Here is a 15,516-nt window from a genome sequence, read left to right as displayed (position 1 = left end):
GTAAGGTATACAATTCAATGATTTTTACTATGTCCACATATTTGTGCACACATCCCCATAATCAATTTTAGGATATTTTAATTACCTTTTAAAAACCTCATACCCATTAGCAGTCACTGCCTGGTTTCTCTCAATCCCACCCCTCCCCAGCTTCTGGCAAGTATTAATCTGCTTTTTATGGCTAAAGATTTGACTATTCTGGGTATTTCGTGTCAATGAAATCATGTGGGGAAAAGTGGAATGGACAATGACCGCTTAATGGGCACAAAAAGCGGTAGGAAAGTTCTGGAAGTAGATATTGACACAATGTCGTGAGTGTATTTAATACCACTGAATTATACACTAAAAAAGGTCAAAATGGTTGATTTTCTATAATGGGTATTTTACCATAATAAAATTTTAAATCCAAGCTAAGCAAAACCAGTATTTGTGAAGTTTTTGGAGGGGATCATACTTAATTTAAGAATTAGTCATGAATATTTAAGTGGATTATTTTTTGTCACATTGTAATTAAGAGAAACAAAAGGCATTACCAGCATAATAGTATCCCAAACAGCAAGTATTTAAGTGTATTTAACTAAAACAAGGATCACACATTTGTTTCTTCAACAGCAAAGTATAATTCTAACTAAACAAACATATGGAGTTAAAAAAATGTTTTAACTATAAATATGAAATGTGTTGGTGCATTTTAATAGGGTGGCTAGGAAAGGCTTGGAATGTCAGATCATGAGGCTGGCTTCACCTACTGTGTTTGTTAACAGATTAGAAAAGAAAGATAATCCTTCAGCTTTTTCAAGTCCTTCAAATGTCACTTCAGCTGCATGAAGCCACGTGGACTGCAGAACAAGGCCTTGCTCTCTTCCTCACCTGGGGTCCAGGCCCTCCTTCGGTCATTGGATGCAGAGAGCACGTGGTCTCCCCCAGGGGCTGTCAGACCCTGAAGGCAAAAAGGTTCAGGGAATAGCTTCAAATTCCAGAGCCAGCTCTATGTGTCTACCACGGCTGTGCTAAACCTCCTTCTGTTTCCAAATGAAGGAACACTAGACCAGTTTCAGAATGGTTTAGAACTTTAAGAAATGAAATTATTCAAGAATAGTGCAACTAAGCACGAAGGCAGTGGTTTCTGGTCTTGGTTGCACTTTTAAATCACCTGGGCCTTTTAAACCCTTCCATGCCCTCTTTGACCCTCCGACCAATTGACACTGGTGTGCGTCCCAGGCATCCCTAGAGCCTTAACGCTCCCCAGGTGACCCCACTGGAGGTAACAGCAAGAGAAGCTTGGCAATTGAGAAGTTGGAAACACCTTCCCACTGCCAGCATTGAAGCTACTCCTCTCTGCAGGAATAAACCTGCGGGAAGTCCCGCTCCCAAAGAAACCCTTCCAAAGTTCTGTTACGAAAGCCCCGGGCAGGCTAAGCGGATGGAAGAAATATACCGGGGACAGACGAATCTCGCTTCCATTCACTCCGTCACTCACACACGCACCCACGGCGTCATTTATCCCTCATTCCCCGCTCATTCATTCATTCGTTCACTCTGTCATTCTCTGATTCGCTCATTCATTCCCTCAACCCCGCCAACCAAAGGCCACGCTGGAGCTTATTGCGATGATTCCTTCCGCCGGTAGGTGGCGCTCGTGCTTGCAACGTTACACACTTAGGTTTTTGCAAAAGGGTGGACTGGGGCGGCCTTCAAGAAAATTAAGATAAACCGTTGCTACGCTGATAATTTGTTGGCACAGAAACTGCCATTTGCAAACAAGAGAAAACGTGCCCGAAGCAAACGAGCTTTCTCTGGTTTCCTATCGCTGTTTTTAGGAGGAACCGCTGGGGCGGGGAGACTGCTTGCTTTTGTTATTGAGAATGTTAAAACTTTAAAATTAAGATGTGTTTTTCTTTCTTCTCTTAGTTGGTGTTAGGTGACTTTTCCTTTTGTCATTTCCAGTGAGGCAGAGTGGCAGCCTCCCCTTTGGCTCACAGAAATGAACTCTCAAAGCAAATTGACCTTACAAGAAAGGGTCTACCTGTGGCTGTCACCATAACTGGATGCACTGCTTAGAACATTGTTTCTGCTGGAAACTTGGAATTCCAGTCACACTCTGGCTTCCTTTGCAGCATCTTATAGACCAGAATGAACCTCAAAGTCTGAGTAGAACCCTTTTTCAGGCCCAGCACCTGTTTTCTCATTAGAGTTCAAGGGTGAGATTTCTTATGTTGGAAATTCTTTGTTGCTGAAAAACAAGTTCTCCAAAATCACTACTTTACAGAGGCCTACCAGTGTCAACTGACATAGAAAGGCAGCTGGGGATTAGATTCCAAGTCTCTAGACAAGAGAAATAAATTAACTTGGCAAAGATAAAACCTCAATTGCCAGACAGGATGTTTAAGCCGCATTATGATCAATTTGAAGATGTTCTCAAAAGTTAGCATTTACCAGGTGTGATGGCGCATCCCTGTAATCCCAGCAACTCAGGAGGCTGAAACAGGAGGATCACAAGTTCAAGGCCAGCTCTAGCAACTTAGCAAGACCCTGTCTCGAAATAAAAAAACAAAAGCAGAAGAGGGCTGGGATGTAGCTTAGTTGTAGAATGTTGCAGGGTTCAGTACCCAGAACCATCAAAAAATAATAAAAAAGTCAGTGTTTGTGAGCTTGAATTTTAAATGAACGATCAAGGACATCCAGGCTTTAGAGAAGAAAACTGTAATCTCAATTTTTTTCTTTTTTTTGAGACAGGGTCTTGCTCTGTTGCCCAGGCTGACCTCAAATTCCTGGGCTCAGGCGACCCTCCTGCTTCTGTCTCCTGAGCAACTAGGACGGCATGAGCCCGGCCACACCAGGCTTGGCTAATTGTAATCACAGTGATTTTTGAAAGATGGCCAACCTGCAACCCTTTCAACTTTCCACAGATGAGAGCTATTCCAAACCTGGAAGGGTGAAAGTAGGCATGACTCCCAGGAGCACCCTGCCTCGGGACTGCACAGCACCCAGAGGTCACCTCCTGGTGGTGGACAAGAGGAAACGCCTAGAGGGGGCGCAGCTCTGCAGGGCAGCAATTTGGATGCCTGCTTTTCTCACTCAGACTTTCCTCCCACAGAGAGAATTCTGTCCTTTCCTACCCGGCAGGGTGGGGCAAGTCCCCATTGCTGGGGGCTCCTCCTGTCCTTTCTTCGCCTTTCTCAAACACCATCAGACTCCATTTTGTTGCCTCAAGGAAAACCACAGAGACATCTCTGTATTCTAGCCCCCAGAGCAGGTGGGAGAGAGCCACCAGGGAGAATTGTGGCATTGGAAAGGGCAGCGTTTGGACGTTTCCACCCTCAGTTTCCAGACATGGAGGCGGTTAGGGACTTGCCTGGGTATCACAGCTGGAGCGAAAGTTTAATTAGGAGTTTTTCTCCATCACATCCCAAGTGACTAAGACCAGCCCAGAGGGACTGTGCACATTGAAAATTGCCTTGGAACTTCTTATGACCCAGTTCCCAGAGAATTCTTTTTTTGGCTACTGACAGACCTTAGTTCCTATGATTGGAAAATTAAAAGAATAGAGAGTTTTCAAAAATATTCTGGTTTTTTTTTTTTTTTTTTTTTTTGTCTCCTATGGCCATAATCTGTCTAATAAAAGAACTTTTCAACATTCTACCCCAGAATGAAGTTGATGAAAATGTAGCATTTAGGTTAGTCATTGTTTCAAAAGCAAAAGTCCCTCTATGTTTTCTCAGGTTCAGTTCTCTGTTCCTGTCCCTGACAAAGCCTCCCTCCGTTAACCCAGGCAATCTTCCTTCCACCCCTCGAACTTCCTGCCATTCAAAACTCTGTTCAAAACCCTCTCTCCAACATTAAAAATTATTTTAAAATTACTTCCTTTACCAGCCTAAAGCCTGAGTTCATTATTTTCTTCAGAAACAATTTGTGTTAGTCTCCCTTACATTTATATCATTATCATCTGAAACTTTTGCCATTCTGAGACATGAACACATAAACATTCATTTTTCCCTTTCAGTAAGAGTTTGTAAGTTTTTTTTGTTTGTTTTGGTACCTGGGGATTGACCCAGGAACATTTAAACAATGAGTCACATTCCCAGGTCATCTTTTTTGTTTGTTTGTTTGGTTTTTTTAGTTGTAGGTGGACACAATACCTTTATTTTATTTTATTTTTTATGTGGTGCTGAGGATTGAACCCAGGGCCCCACACATGCCAGGTGAGGGCTCTACCTACCACTGAGCCACAACCCGTTCCCCTAAGCGGTTTTTGTTGCTGTTCTTTTATTTTTTATTTTGAGATAGGGTCTTACTAAGTTGCTTAGAACCTTGCTAAGTTCATGAGGCTGTCTTTGAACTTGCAATCCTCCTGCCTCCACCTCCCAAGCCACTGGGATTACAGATGTGCACCACTGTGCCTGGCTGTAAGCTTTTTTCATTCATGAGACATCATAAACCATTTTTGCTTTCTTTTCTGAAGCCGCTGGTTCTTTTCCAGTATCCATTTTCTCTTGATTTCATTGGACTTCTTAATTTATCAATAGGAGTGCTTTATCAAATAATTCTTTAAGATTGATCTTACAGTATTCTCCCCAATTTCTCATTCTATTGAAATGTTGTTTCTGATAAAAGTTGTCCTGTGCATTATCTTTTAATCTTTATATGATAAGATTTATCAATCTTTTTCTTTCAAATTTCTTGGTTTTCTGTCTAGCTTGGAAAGCTCTCCCCACATCAAGGTTTAAAAAGCATGTTTGCCTGGCTGGAGTCGGGGGAGGTAGCTCAGTGGTACGGCACATGTTTTGCAAGTGGGAGGCCCTGGGTTCGCTCTCCAGCTCTGCAAAATGAATTAATAGCATCTTTTTTACTATAATTCTTCTAAGTAGTTTAAAGATTTCATGGGCTTTAAATCTTTGATCTAATTGAAATATATTTAGGTATAAAAAGTAAATTGGAATTCAACATCATAAATTCTCTTTTTCTCCCACTTTTTTTAATTGGTGCGTGTACTTACTGATGGGATTTGTTGTTACATATGCATACTACACAATACAATAAAATGTGGCCAATATCACTCTGTAGCACGTCCCCCTCCCTCCCGACCTCTCTCCCCTTGGTCCCTTTCCTCTGCTGAGCTGCTTTTGATTTTCATAAGATCTGCCTCCACCTTTCTTTTCCTTTTTCCTCTCTAGCTTCAGCACATAAGAAAAAACATGCAACCCTTGACCTTCAGATTCATTATTGGTGGATTTGAAAAAGACCGTTTTTTGGAGGTTGATTTCATAACTGGCTACTTTACCAAATTTATTAGCTCTCGTGGTCTTTTGGTGCAGCTTTTTTTTTTTAGATCTTCTAGGTATAGGATCATATCATCTGTGAACAGTGATAACTTGACTGCTTCCTTTATTATTTTTATTTCTTTTATTTCTTTTTCTTGTCTAATTGCTCTGGCTAGAATTTTAGCAGTATATTAAATAGGAGTTGTGAGAGTGGACATCCTTGTCTTGTCTCAACATAATAATTTCTACATCCACATTTATTAAATAATCTACCATTTCCCTCTGATCTGAAATGCCACCCTTATGAGAAAACAAATTTTCATGCATGTGTGGGGTAAAAATGGATCTTGTGTGTGTATGTGTGTGTGTACTCTGTTCTGTCACGTAGATTTGTATGTTATTCGAGTGCCAACATTAACGTTTATACTATTTCTTGATTATTCTTACAGTATTTCTTACTGTCTGCCTTACACTATAGTTCTTTATATACATGCCCTAGCTTCTTTATTAGATTAAAGCTCTTTAAGGTCAGAGAAAGTGTCTTATTCTTTTTTGTGAGATTCGTAAGCTTATCTTTACTGAGAATTGTGTTCAATCAGCATTTGTAGTTTGAAAAAATTGAAGACTAGATTCTTCAGTTCACAGCAATGTCAAGATCTTTCATACCTCTCATTTTTAGGCCATTTCCCACCCCTAGACAGCAGCCCGGGAACTTTCTGCCTTCTTCCTTAAGCTTATTAACTGTATCACTCATTTGAAGTTGTCCCCTCCTCAACAATGAGCTCAGTCTGTCATGTACTTAATATACCCAGTCAGTCTCTGGAACAATGCTAGGAATGTAGGGAAATTCTGAAAATATTATTGAAAAAGAACAATTTCAGAATTGGCAGCAATTAACACAATGCTTTTAAATAACATTAATTTCTGAAGTTACTTCTCTCCAGAATCATTTCTCTTAATCTGGTCATTTTTTTAATTTGCAAATTTTGTTCGAATTTATTTATATTTTTATTTATTTTTAACTGTGGAAAAAGTTGCCATTTTAACCATTTTTAAGTGTGTAGTTTGGTGACATTGAACACATTTATATTGTCCTGTAACCATCACTACCATCCCTCTCCAGAACTTTTCTCGCCTTGTAAAAGTGAAACTCTGTACCCATAAAACTACTCCATTTCCTGCCTCCCATCAGGCCCTGGAAGCCACCACTCCGTTTTCTGTGTCTATGAATGTGACTCCTCTGGGTGTCTTCTATTTGTGGGATCATGCACCTTCTGTGACTAGTTTATTTCACTTAGCACAATATTCTCAAGGTTCATCCATGTTGTAGTATGTAACAGAGCTTCCTTTTTAAGGCTGAATAATATTCCCCTTCATGTGTATATCACATTGTTTATCCTCTCACCTGTTGATAGATACTTGAGTGCTTCCACTTTGTGGTAACTGTGGATAATGTTGCCATGAACATTGGGGTACAGTCTGTTCCAGTCCCTGCTGTCAGTCTTTTGGGTATGTACCTAGAAGTAGAATTGCTGGATCACAGTCTTTAAGTTTTTTGAGAAACTGCCATACTGGTTTTCCAAACAATGGCACCATTTTACATTCCCACTGTCAGTTCACAGGGGTTCCAGTTTCTCCACAGCCTCACCAACACTTGCTATTTTCTGGAATTTGTGTTGGTTAGTTTGTTTTCCTGTTTTTTGTTTGTTTGTTTGTTTTCGTTTTTTTTTAATAAAATACATTCTAATTGGTGTGAAGCAGCATCTCATTGTGGTTTGGATTTTCATGTCTCTAATTATTAGTGACGCTGAGCACCTTTTCCTATGTGAAGTGACTATTTGTACACCTTCTTTGGAGAATGCCTATTCAAATCTCTGATCCATTTTTTGCTGCGGGGTACTGGGAATTAGACTCAGGGGCACTCAACCACTGAGTCACATCCCCAGCCTTATTTTGTGTTTTATTTAGAGACAGGGTCTCACTGAGTTGCTTAGCGCCTTGCTTTTGCAGAGGCTGGCTTTGAACTCACTATCCTCCTGCCTCAGTCTCCTGAGCCGCTGGGATTATAGGCCTGCGCCACCATACCTGGCTCTGACCCATTTTTAAGTCCAGTCCTGTTTTTTGATTATTGTCAAGGTATAGGGTCCTTTAAATATTCTGGACCTTAATCTCTTTTCAGCAGTTTGCAAATATTCCCTCTCATCCCATGAAAGTTCCCTTTTCACTCTCATCAGTATCCTTTGACTTACAAAAGTTTTAACTTTGTACTTCAATTTACCTTTTATTATTAGTAATATTATTATTTTGGTGCCATGTTTTTGGTGTCATATCCAAAAACAACCTGTCAATCTGACATTACAATACAGGCCCCCCAAGTAGGCTCTCATCCTAAATATTAGAAGTTCTACACCATCTTCAAGCAGGAAATGTTGATATTTTATTTATTAAAATGTGATTTTGATCAGGAATCATATTGCAATTATTGAGGATATTTGGATATTATCTTTGTGTTGTGCCTTACTGATTAATAAGAGAGTCTGGGTGGGTCAGTTATGTAGGTTTTTCCAGAGGATATGAAAGTACATGTCCTGAGGCTGAGGTAATAGCATCCAGCTTAAAAGTCAGCTTCAGCAACTTAGTGAGGCCCTAAGCAACTTAGTGAGACCCCATTTCAAAATAAAATATAAAAAGGGCTGGGATGTGGCTCAGTGGTTAAGCACCCCTGGGATGAAATAGGGAAGGAAGGAAGGGAAAGGAAGGGAAGGGAAGGGAAGGGAAGGGAAGGGAAGGGAAGGGAAGAGAAGGGAAGGGAAGAAGGAAGGAAGGAAAGGAGGAAGGGAAGGAAGAGTCCTGACTCGCTTAATCAATAGATTGGATCAAAAGGCTCAGTATAGTCTGATTTCACTCCCAGGTAAAACTCTTTCCGTCTCAGAATCCTTGCTTAGGAACAGAAGGGTACAGACATAATTCTACAGATGCAATTAATTAGGGAGAAAATGTTGGGCAAGATCATCTCAGAAAAGATGGTTTAATAGGTTAGCTAGTATTATAAATTTTAACTGACAGGCATATGCATGCCAACTCCTAGAACACAATTTGTACTTCAGAAAACAAAGGGGAGCTGAGTATAACTGTGATCCCGGGACAGGAAGGGAGGTCTGAAATACATCCTGTTGGCAACTTTGTGCTTATCCTGCTATCAAGAACTTCAGGTATGAATTCCAGAACATTCTGCTTAACCCAAAAGGTATTTATTTTTGTTACTCATTTATAGTATCCATAAAGTATCTATGTCTGCTTTATGTGAATTAAAGAAGTTTCTCTTACTTTTCCATCAAACTTGAAAGCAGCTCTTTTCTTTTGTGAGGGCTCATGTAAAAATGTCAAGGTCATGTGAATTTTTGTCTTAAAATATAGACACAGTCTCATATCACCAAAAATATTTGAAGGATTCAAAATACATTTTTATTATATACTTATATGGAGTTTTTTAACATTTAAAAACCATGTCTTTATATTAAAACATAATTTGGTCTTTTTCAAAGTATAGTTTTGCTGATGTATAGAACAGAGATTGAAATAAAACGTGTCAGTTATACCAAGCGATTCATTTGAGTGAAGAGTTCTGAGCAAACTGCGATAACGGCAATAACATTTTAGAGTTATCCCTTGGAGATGAGAGATAAAGATTATAATAAATATTTTTTCCTTTTATATTGAGACAAAGAAAAACAAGCATAATATATTTTCCACCTATAGATGGCAATATTTGTACAATCATCATCATCTTTATTAAAGGAAGACAGTACTAATCTTTTTTAAAAATATATGTGTGTTTTTAGTGGTAGGTGGACACAATACCTTTATTTTTTTATTTTCATGTGGTGCTGAGGATCGAACTCAGGGCCTCACGGGTGCTAGGCGAGCGTGCTATCACCGAGCCACAACCCCAGCCTTAGTATTGTCTTCATGCAAAAAAAATGTTTTGACTTTTTATTATGGAAAGTTTCAAGTGTACACAGAAGTAGGGAAAGTACCCTAAGGACCCGGTGTGTTCCCACCACCCCTTCAGCAGCTTCCTTTCACTGTCCCCTTCCCCTCCATCCTGATAGTTTGGAAGCAAATCCCACTCTACCACAAAATGAAAATAGAAAAAGTCACCATACCCCTTACTTGTAAAACACCTCCAAAGAATTCGAGTGTCACCCCATGGAATCCTAAAGCGTGAATAGTGGACAAAAAAGAAACAGCCACCCCCCAAACCCTTCCTGCTATGAAGAGGAAAAGCACAGGATGCCACATCACTGAATGAAAAACCTCAGTGTGTGTCACATGGTATCAGAAGATTCATACGGGTCCCGGGCAGGTCGCATGCAGGTCGAGTTGATTGCAGAGGTAGTGTTATTTTAATTATTTTTTTTTAAAGTGACTCTTAAATTACAGAAGTTACAAAATGTTAAGTGACAGACATATGACAGGCAACTCTGTCTTTGGAGTTAAAAGAATAAAACCACGTTGGAAGTTTTTGCAGAGTGACAGGCTGGGTATAGACCGGGAACAGGAATGAGCAAGGGCAATGGAAAACTACCGACTTGTTAGGACAAAGCAGTGGCAGCTGCTGGCTCTAAAATTAGGAACAGAGACAAGAACTTGTCAGGGCACCACCCAGCGACTCACAAAGGCTCAGTCCCCCCAGCACCTTTTGGAAAGACCGTAACCCCTAAAAGAATACCAGGCACTGATCTAGTGGCGGTTCGTTTTCCCAAACCTTGCAGCTCACTGAATAAAGGGCCCCTTCTCTCCACAGGGTTGCCCTTGAATGACAGCCCAAATGAAAGCCAAGGACACCGCCGCTCGCATCTCTTTAAAGACCTCTGTGTTCTCTGTACTTGACTGAGAATTTTCCGGCTTCACAGACGACTTCAAGTCAGCACATGTCGCTTACATCTTTGTCATACCCTACTCGCTTCCCTCCAAACTTGGAAATTACATGATGACCCAAAGCAGCCTAGTGACATCACAAGAAGCGTGACTGCTTTTAGGCTGCTGGGTAGTAGCTTCTTTTTTACCTATCTGAAGCACAAACTTAGCCAGCTACTTAAAAAAAGAAAAAAAAAAATCCCACATAACGACCTATAAGCAGAGCAGTTTTGCCCTCTGGATAAATAGAAGGCAACTTTAGGAGCCCAAGACCTGGTTTCTAATCTAGCCCCTGCCCTGAATCCAGCTGCCTCTGGGACCGATCTGGGGTTGGGAGGCTGGGTATTCTGAAACAGGAAAACAAAAGTCCTCCCTCATAAGACACTTGGTAACTTGGTGGAAGGTACTTAGCATCGCGTGGGGAAGTTCGCCACAACAACACTAAGTGCTATTATGGTTTGGATGTGAGGTGTCTCCCAAATTTTCCTGTATTAACGCAGGAATATTCAGAGGTAAAATGATTGGGTTGCGAGAGCTGTGACCTAATCAGTCCATCCTAGTCTGGATAGACTGCTGGAAACCATACGCTGGTGGGGCGTGTCTAGAAGGAGGGGGTCACTGGGTGTGCCCTGGAAAGGTGCATTTTCCCTGTGACCCCTCCCTGCTTCTCCCTAGCCCTCGACTTTCCTCTCTCCCGCTCTCTTTCCCCCACTTCTTGACTTCACCACAAGCTGAGCTGCTTTCCTCCTCCATGCCCTTTCACCATGATAGTCTTGACTCATCTTGGGCCCAAAGCAATGGAGTCGGTGTCTATGGACTGAGACCTCTGAAACCATGAGCCCCCAAATAAACTTTTCTTCCTCTAAGTTGTTCGTGTTGGGTATTTTGGTCACAGGGATGCAAAAGCTGACTAAAACACTAACTATCTAACTTAAACTCAGAGATTCATTAAGCCACTGACTAGCCCATAGAATCTGGAGGTACTCTTGATTACTTCCAAGTTAGAACTCTTAAAAAAAGTCTAAGGGGTTGGGGTTGTGGCTCAGTGGTAGAGCACTTGCCTAGCATGTGTGAGGCACTGGGTTCAGTTCTCAGCACCACATATAAATAAATAAATAAAATAACCATCCATCAACATCTAAAAAAGTATTTAAAAAAACACCTACAAACATTGTTTCACTTCCTCTTCTGGGAAACAGGGAAATGCTATTATGGATACTCCTCATCTTACGATGGGGTTATATCCTAATCAACCTGTCATAAACTAAAAATAGGGCAAGTCAAAATGCATTTACTACACCAAACCTACCAAACATCATAGCTTATGGCCAAACACTGAAGGGCATTGTTTGTGTCTCCTTATGATCACATGGCTGACTGGGCACTGTGGCTCACTGCCACTGCCCAGCATTGCAAGAGAGTGTCCTACTGCATATCCCTAGTCCGGAAAAGATGCAAATTCAAAGTATGGTCTCTCCTGAATGCATTCTGCTTTTGCACCATTGTAAAGACAAAACATGGTCAGTCAAAGCATCGTTAAGTCGGGAACCATCTGTTCTTGGAATTTTGAAGATTTTTATCACAGTAGGATAGCTGCCAAGCAGATGGAATTTTCCTGGTCCTACCTGTTTCTGATTAATTGGTACATAGTGGTATTGATGTGGAAATAGTTGCTGCAAAGAAATAAATTTGTGGATCATATCCACTTTGTAGGCCACTCGAAAGCAAGGAACCTGAAAGTACTCTTGCATAGTAAGGAAAAGGAGTCCCAGCCAACATGCTGGAACACGGGTGTCATTTGTGGTTCCACTGTAAAATTCTAAAGGTGTGAAGTAAGTTGCAGCAGGCTAGGAATGCAGCACACAGGACGACTTTCAGAATCCCTGCGCAGGGGAGTGACTGGTTAGGATTTTTGTTGGTGGAAAATGAAAGCAGTTAGACCCTCCCTGTGTCTTTCTTCAGAGAAAGAAGATGATTTTCAAATTCCATTATGTCTGCTATGATTCATTCCTTGATTGAAAAGTTATGGTCAGCATAGAGCTGGGAAAGGCCACCACTGTGAAGGTCAGGGTCTCCTGACTTCAACACTACGGACGTTTTGGATCAGAGAATCCCTCCTCAACGTGCTGGGCATTGTAGAACGTTTAGCAACACTCCTGCCCAGAGGCCACTAGATGGCAGGGGCACCTGTCCCCAGTTGAGATGACCAAAAGTGCCTCCAGATATCTCCCAGTGTCCCCTGGAAAGCAAATTGCCCTAAGTGTAGCACCACTGGTGTCCAGGTCCAGCCACTGAAGCATGACTCTCATCAAGTTGAAACAGCAGGTTACAGTCAACAGCATTTGGGACACCATCTGGTGTAGCCATTATGAAGATCAATGAAGAATTTGTCTACCATGCTTATTTGGGAAATTTCTAAAAGTAAAATACGGGCTGATCATCCTACCATGGTTAAAATAATCAGACTATGGTATATTCCAAGTGTTTATAAATTGTAAGCAATTTTTGTTCAATAAAGTTTCTTTTCTTTAAATCATATAGTGTCAACGACGGCCATAAAACTATAAGGTACCTAAAATAGTCAAATTCCTCCAGACAGAAAGCAGAATGGTGGTGTCAGGGACTGGAGGAGGGGGAGGGTGTAGTTGTTTGACAGGCATGGAGTTTCCTTTGTGCAAGGTAAAAAGTTCTGGCATTCATTTGTACAACCTGAATGTATTTAACACTGCTGAACTCACAATGATTAAGGTGGTAAATTCTATGTGTATTTTACCATGAAAAAAAGAAAAAAGTTCACCTCCTACTAGAGGTAGGTGAACTTTCTCCACACACTTAAACATCTGTCTGCTCTCCAGGATAATAAACCCAGAGAAGGGCTCTGATTGGCCCCAGCTTTGGATCCTCCCCATGCCTAGACCAATCAAAGATGAACAGTCTGAGGGCACCATGATTTCCCCAGGCTGCCGGAGAGGAGCAAAAATCAGATACCCGTGACTAGCCCGATTAACTCTAGCTAGGAATATGGAGTCTACAACTGCCAGCTTCCATTCAAACCGCAAGCTAGCGTGGACACAGAAGCGTGCTCCCAAAAAAGGCAAGGGAGAAACGGGGAAGAGGTTCAGGGAAACTGGGCTGAATGGTCCAATATCCGACCATCATAAATAGGCTCTAGTGTTTCTGTCTTGATTGTCTCCTGTCATCGCTGTCACTGTCTGCAAACTGAGCTGGGCACATCCACTCAAGGATTGGAACACCATCTGGTACAGTCATTACGAAGAGTTAAGACTTCTGCAAAGGGAAACCTATGATTTATAAAAACTATGGCTATGTTGAGTAAGAGCCTGAGTTGCATAAGCCTGCAAAGAGCCTGAGTTGACAGAGTCAGCTTTATGCCACACCCTGTCAATTAGATATTCAGTCACATCCCCACAAGGCTTCGGAATCCATGAACCGGAGTTCACAGTCCGGCTTCACACTTTGTAAGGTCACTTCACTTCTGGGAGCCTCCCGATCCTTGTGAAAATTAACCCAGTGACAAGTACAGACTCTCTATCTGGCAGAGGAATAAAGACACAGGCAAGTAATCGGGGCCTCATCATGATGATGTCTGCAGCAAGATCAGACGCGGACTCCCACCTGCTGGATTTGTAGAAATGGCCAACACCAGGCACGAGGGAGACCTGCCTAGAGGGGAGAATGCAGCCTGGCTGATACCATAATATTCTGCCACCCTCTCCGGTAGCGTTCCTCCATCCTCAGTATCACTGGCTCCTCCCTGCCCCTGCCTTTGCTGGGGTCACTCCCCACCCCATCTCTGAAATGACTTTGTTTCTCCACTATGCAACTTTCCACTGCTTCATTGCTTTTTGTTTATTTGTGGCTATCAGCATCTGATGGCCTCTTGCCATATCTTTTCAGCTTCTGCATTTCCTACTAAGTCTTCTCTTGAACTTCCCTGCTGAATTCCCAGGAGTAAATCTGATGGTCCCCGTCAATCACTAGAACCCTGATGAGGTGGAGCTTTTATAATGAGCCCCTTCTCAGGCTGATGATCATCTGTGGGTGGGCTGGTTTTGAGTTGGTTCCTCATCTCTGTTTCGGGCACCGGTGGTCCAGGACTGGGGTTTCATGGTGTAGAAAGTGACCAGCTCTGGCTGCTGCCTCTGCACAGGGCTAGAACACAGCTGTTTTCTAGGAGAGGAGGACTGAGTATCCAACAGGTACCACCTTGACCAAGTTCACTGCCACGCATACAGTACACACTCAACACGTGCTAGTTCTTATCCTTAGCACAGCCCTGTGCTGTGTTCCAGTTACTGTATTGGGCGCCAAGAGAGCGAGTGGGAAAGATGAAGTCCCGGCTTCCCTAAGCTCACTATCCAGCAAGGGAAGCCCATTAAGTTAAAAGTTAAGTTAGTTATGGGTGGGGGAGGGGAAGAATAGAAATTCAGTAGATTAGACAAAGGTGCATGAAGGGAAGGGAGAGCAGATAGGAAAAGAAAAGACAGTGGAATTAAGCGGCCGTAACTTTCCTATGTACATATAGGGATACATCATAGTGAATCCCACCACCAGGTACATCCAAAGAACAGGGTCCTAAACAGAAGATGATATATTCCATGCTTGTATAACTACATCAAAATGGAGTTCACTGCCATGCATAACTAAAGAGAACCAATAAGAAAAAAATTAAAGTTACATTTATTTGTAACATTTTCCCCAGAGAAAAGTTAGATGGGGCCAGGCAGGATCAGGGAGGGCACTGGATGCCATAGGCATTTTCCTGGGACCCCACAGGGTTTTTAAATAGAGAGGAATATTTTATTATATCCAGGACAACAGTGACCCCGATCAGAGTAATTAGAATGGTGGAATTAACAGAAGTACTGTTTACTAATAAAAACCAAAAGAATAGAGATAGAAGGATGGAGAAGAGACCAGTCGCTAAGAGTGGGATGTAGGGGGCAATTTTTAGGGGAAAAGATAGGAAAAATAGAACATTTTTTAAAAATAGACTATATTTCAGATCAGTTTGAGGTCGGTGGCAAAACTGAGCAGAAGGTACATATATTTCCCATATATTCCCACTCCCACATGCGAACAGCCCCTAAAAGTCCCACACCAGGGGCATACATTTGTTACAATTGATGAACCTAGATTAACACATTGCCACCACCCACAGCCCAGAGTTTTCATTAGGATTCGTTTTTGCTTTTGTACCTTGTATATTTTAAGACAAATATATTCTCCAATACAGTATCTTATGGAGTAGTTTCAAGAGCCTAAAATTTTCTGTGTTCCATCCATTCATCCCAATCTTTCCCCTCCCTCTGGA

The 15,516-nt window shown here is 41.7% G+C and overlaps 1 protein-coding gene across 3 annotated transcripts in view; it reads right to left on the bottom strand.

The window, feature by feature from the left end:
• Window positions 1-9,534, bottom strand: part of PRSS54 (serine protease 54) — a 57,304-nt gene extending 47,770 nt beyond the window's left edge. The window contains exons 1-2 of one of the 3 annotated variants that reach the window (XM_079117254.1): window positions 9,435-9,470; window positions 871-940 (exon numbers count right to left, since the gene is read on the bottom strand). The gene's annotated coding sequence lies outside the window, so the exon portion shown is untranslated. Of the gene's footprint in view, window positions 1-870; window positions 941-9,434 lie in introns of all 3 variants that reach the window. The other 2 variants (XM_079117255.1, XM_079117253.1) reach the window with 2 other exon arrangements.
• Between the last annotated feature and the right edge of the window lie 5,982 nt (window positions 9,535-15,516).

This window comes from Sciurus vulgaris (genome assembly GCF_902686455.1).
Source record: "Sciurus vulgaris genome assembly, chromosome: 17".
Classification (NCBI taxonomy): Eukaryota; Metazoa; Chordata; class Mammalia; order Rodentia; family Sciuridae; genus Sciurus; species Sciurus vulgaris.
This window is presented reverse-complemented; position numbering and strand designations above follow the sequence as displayed.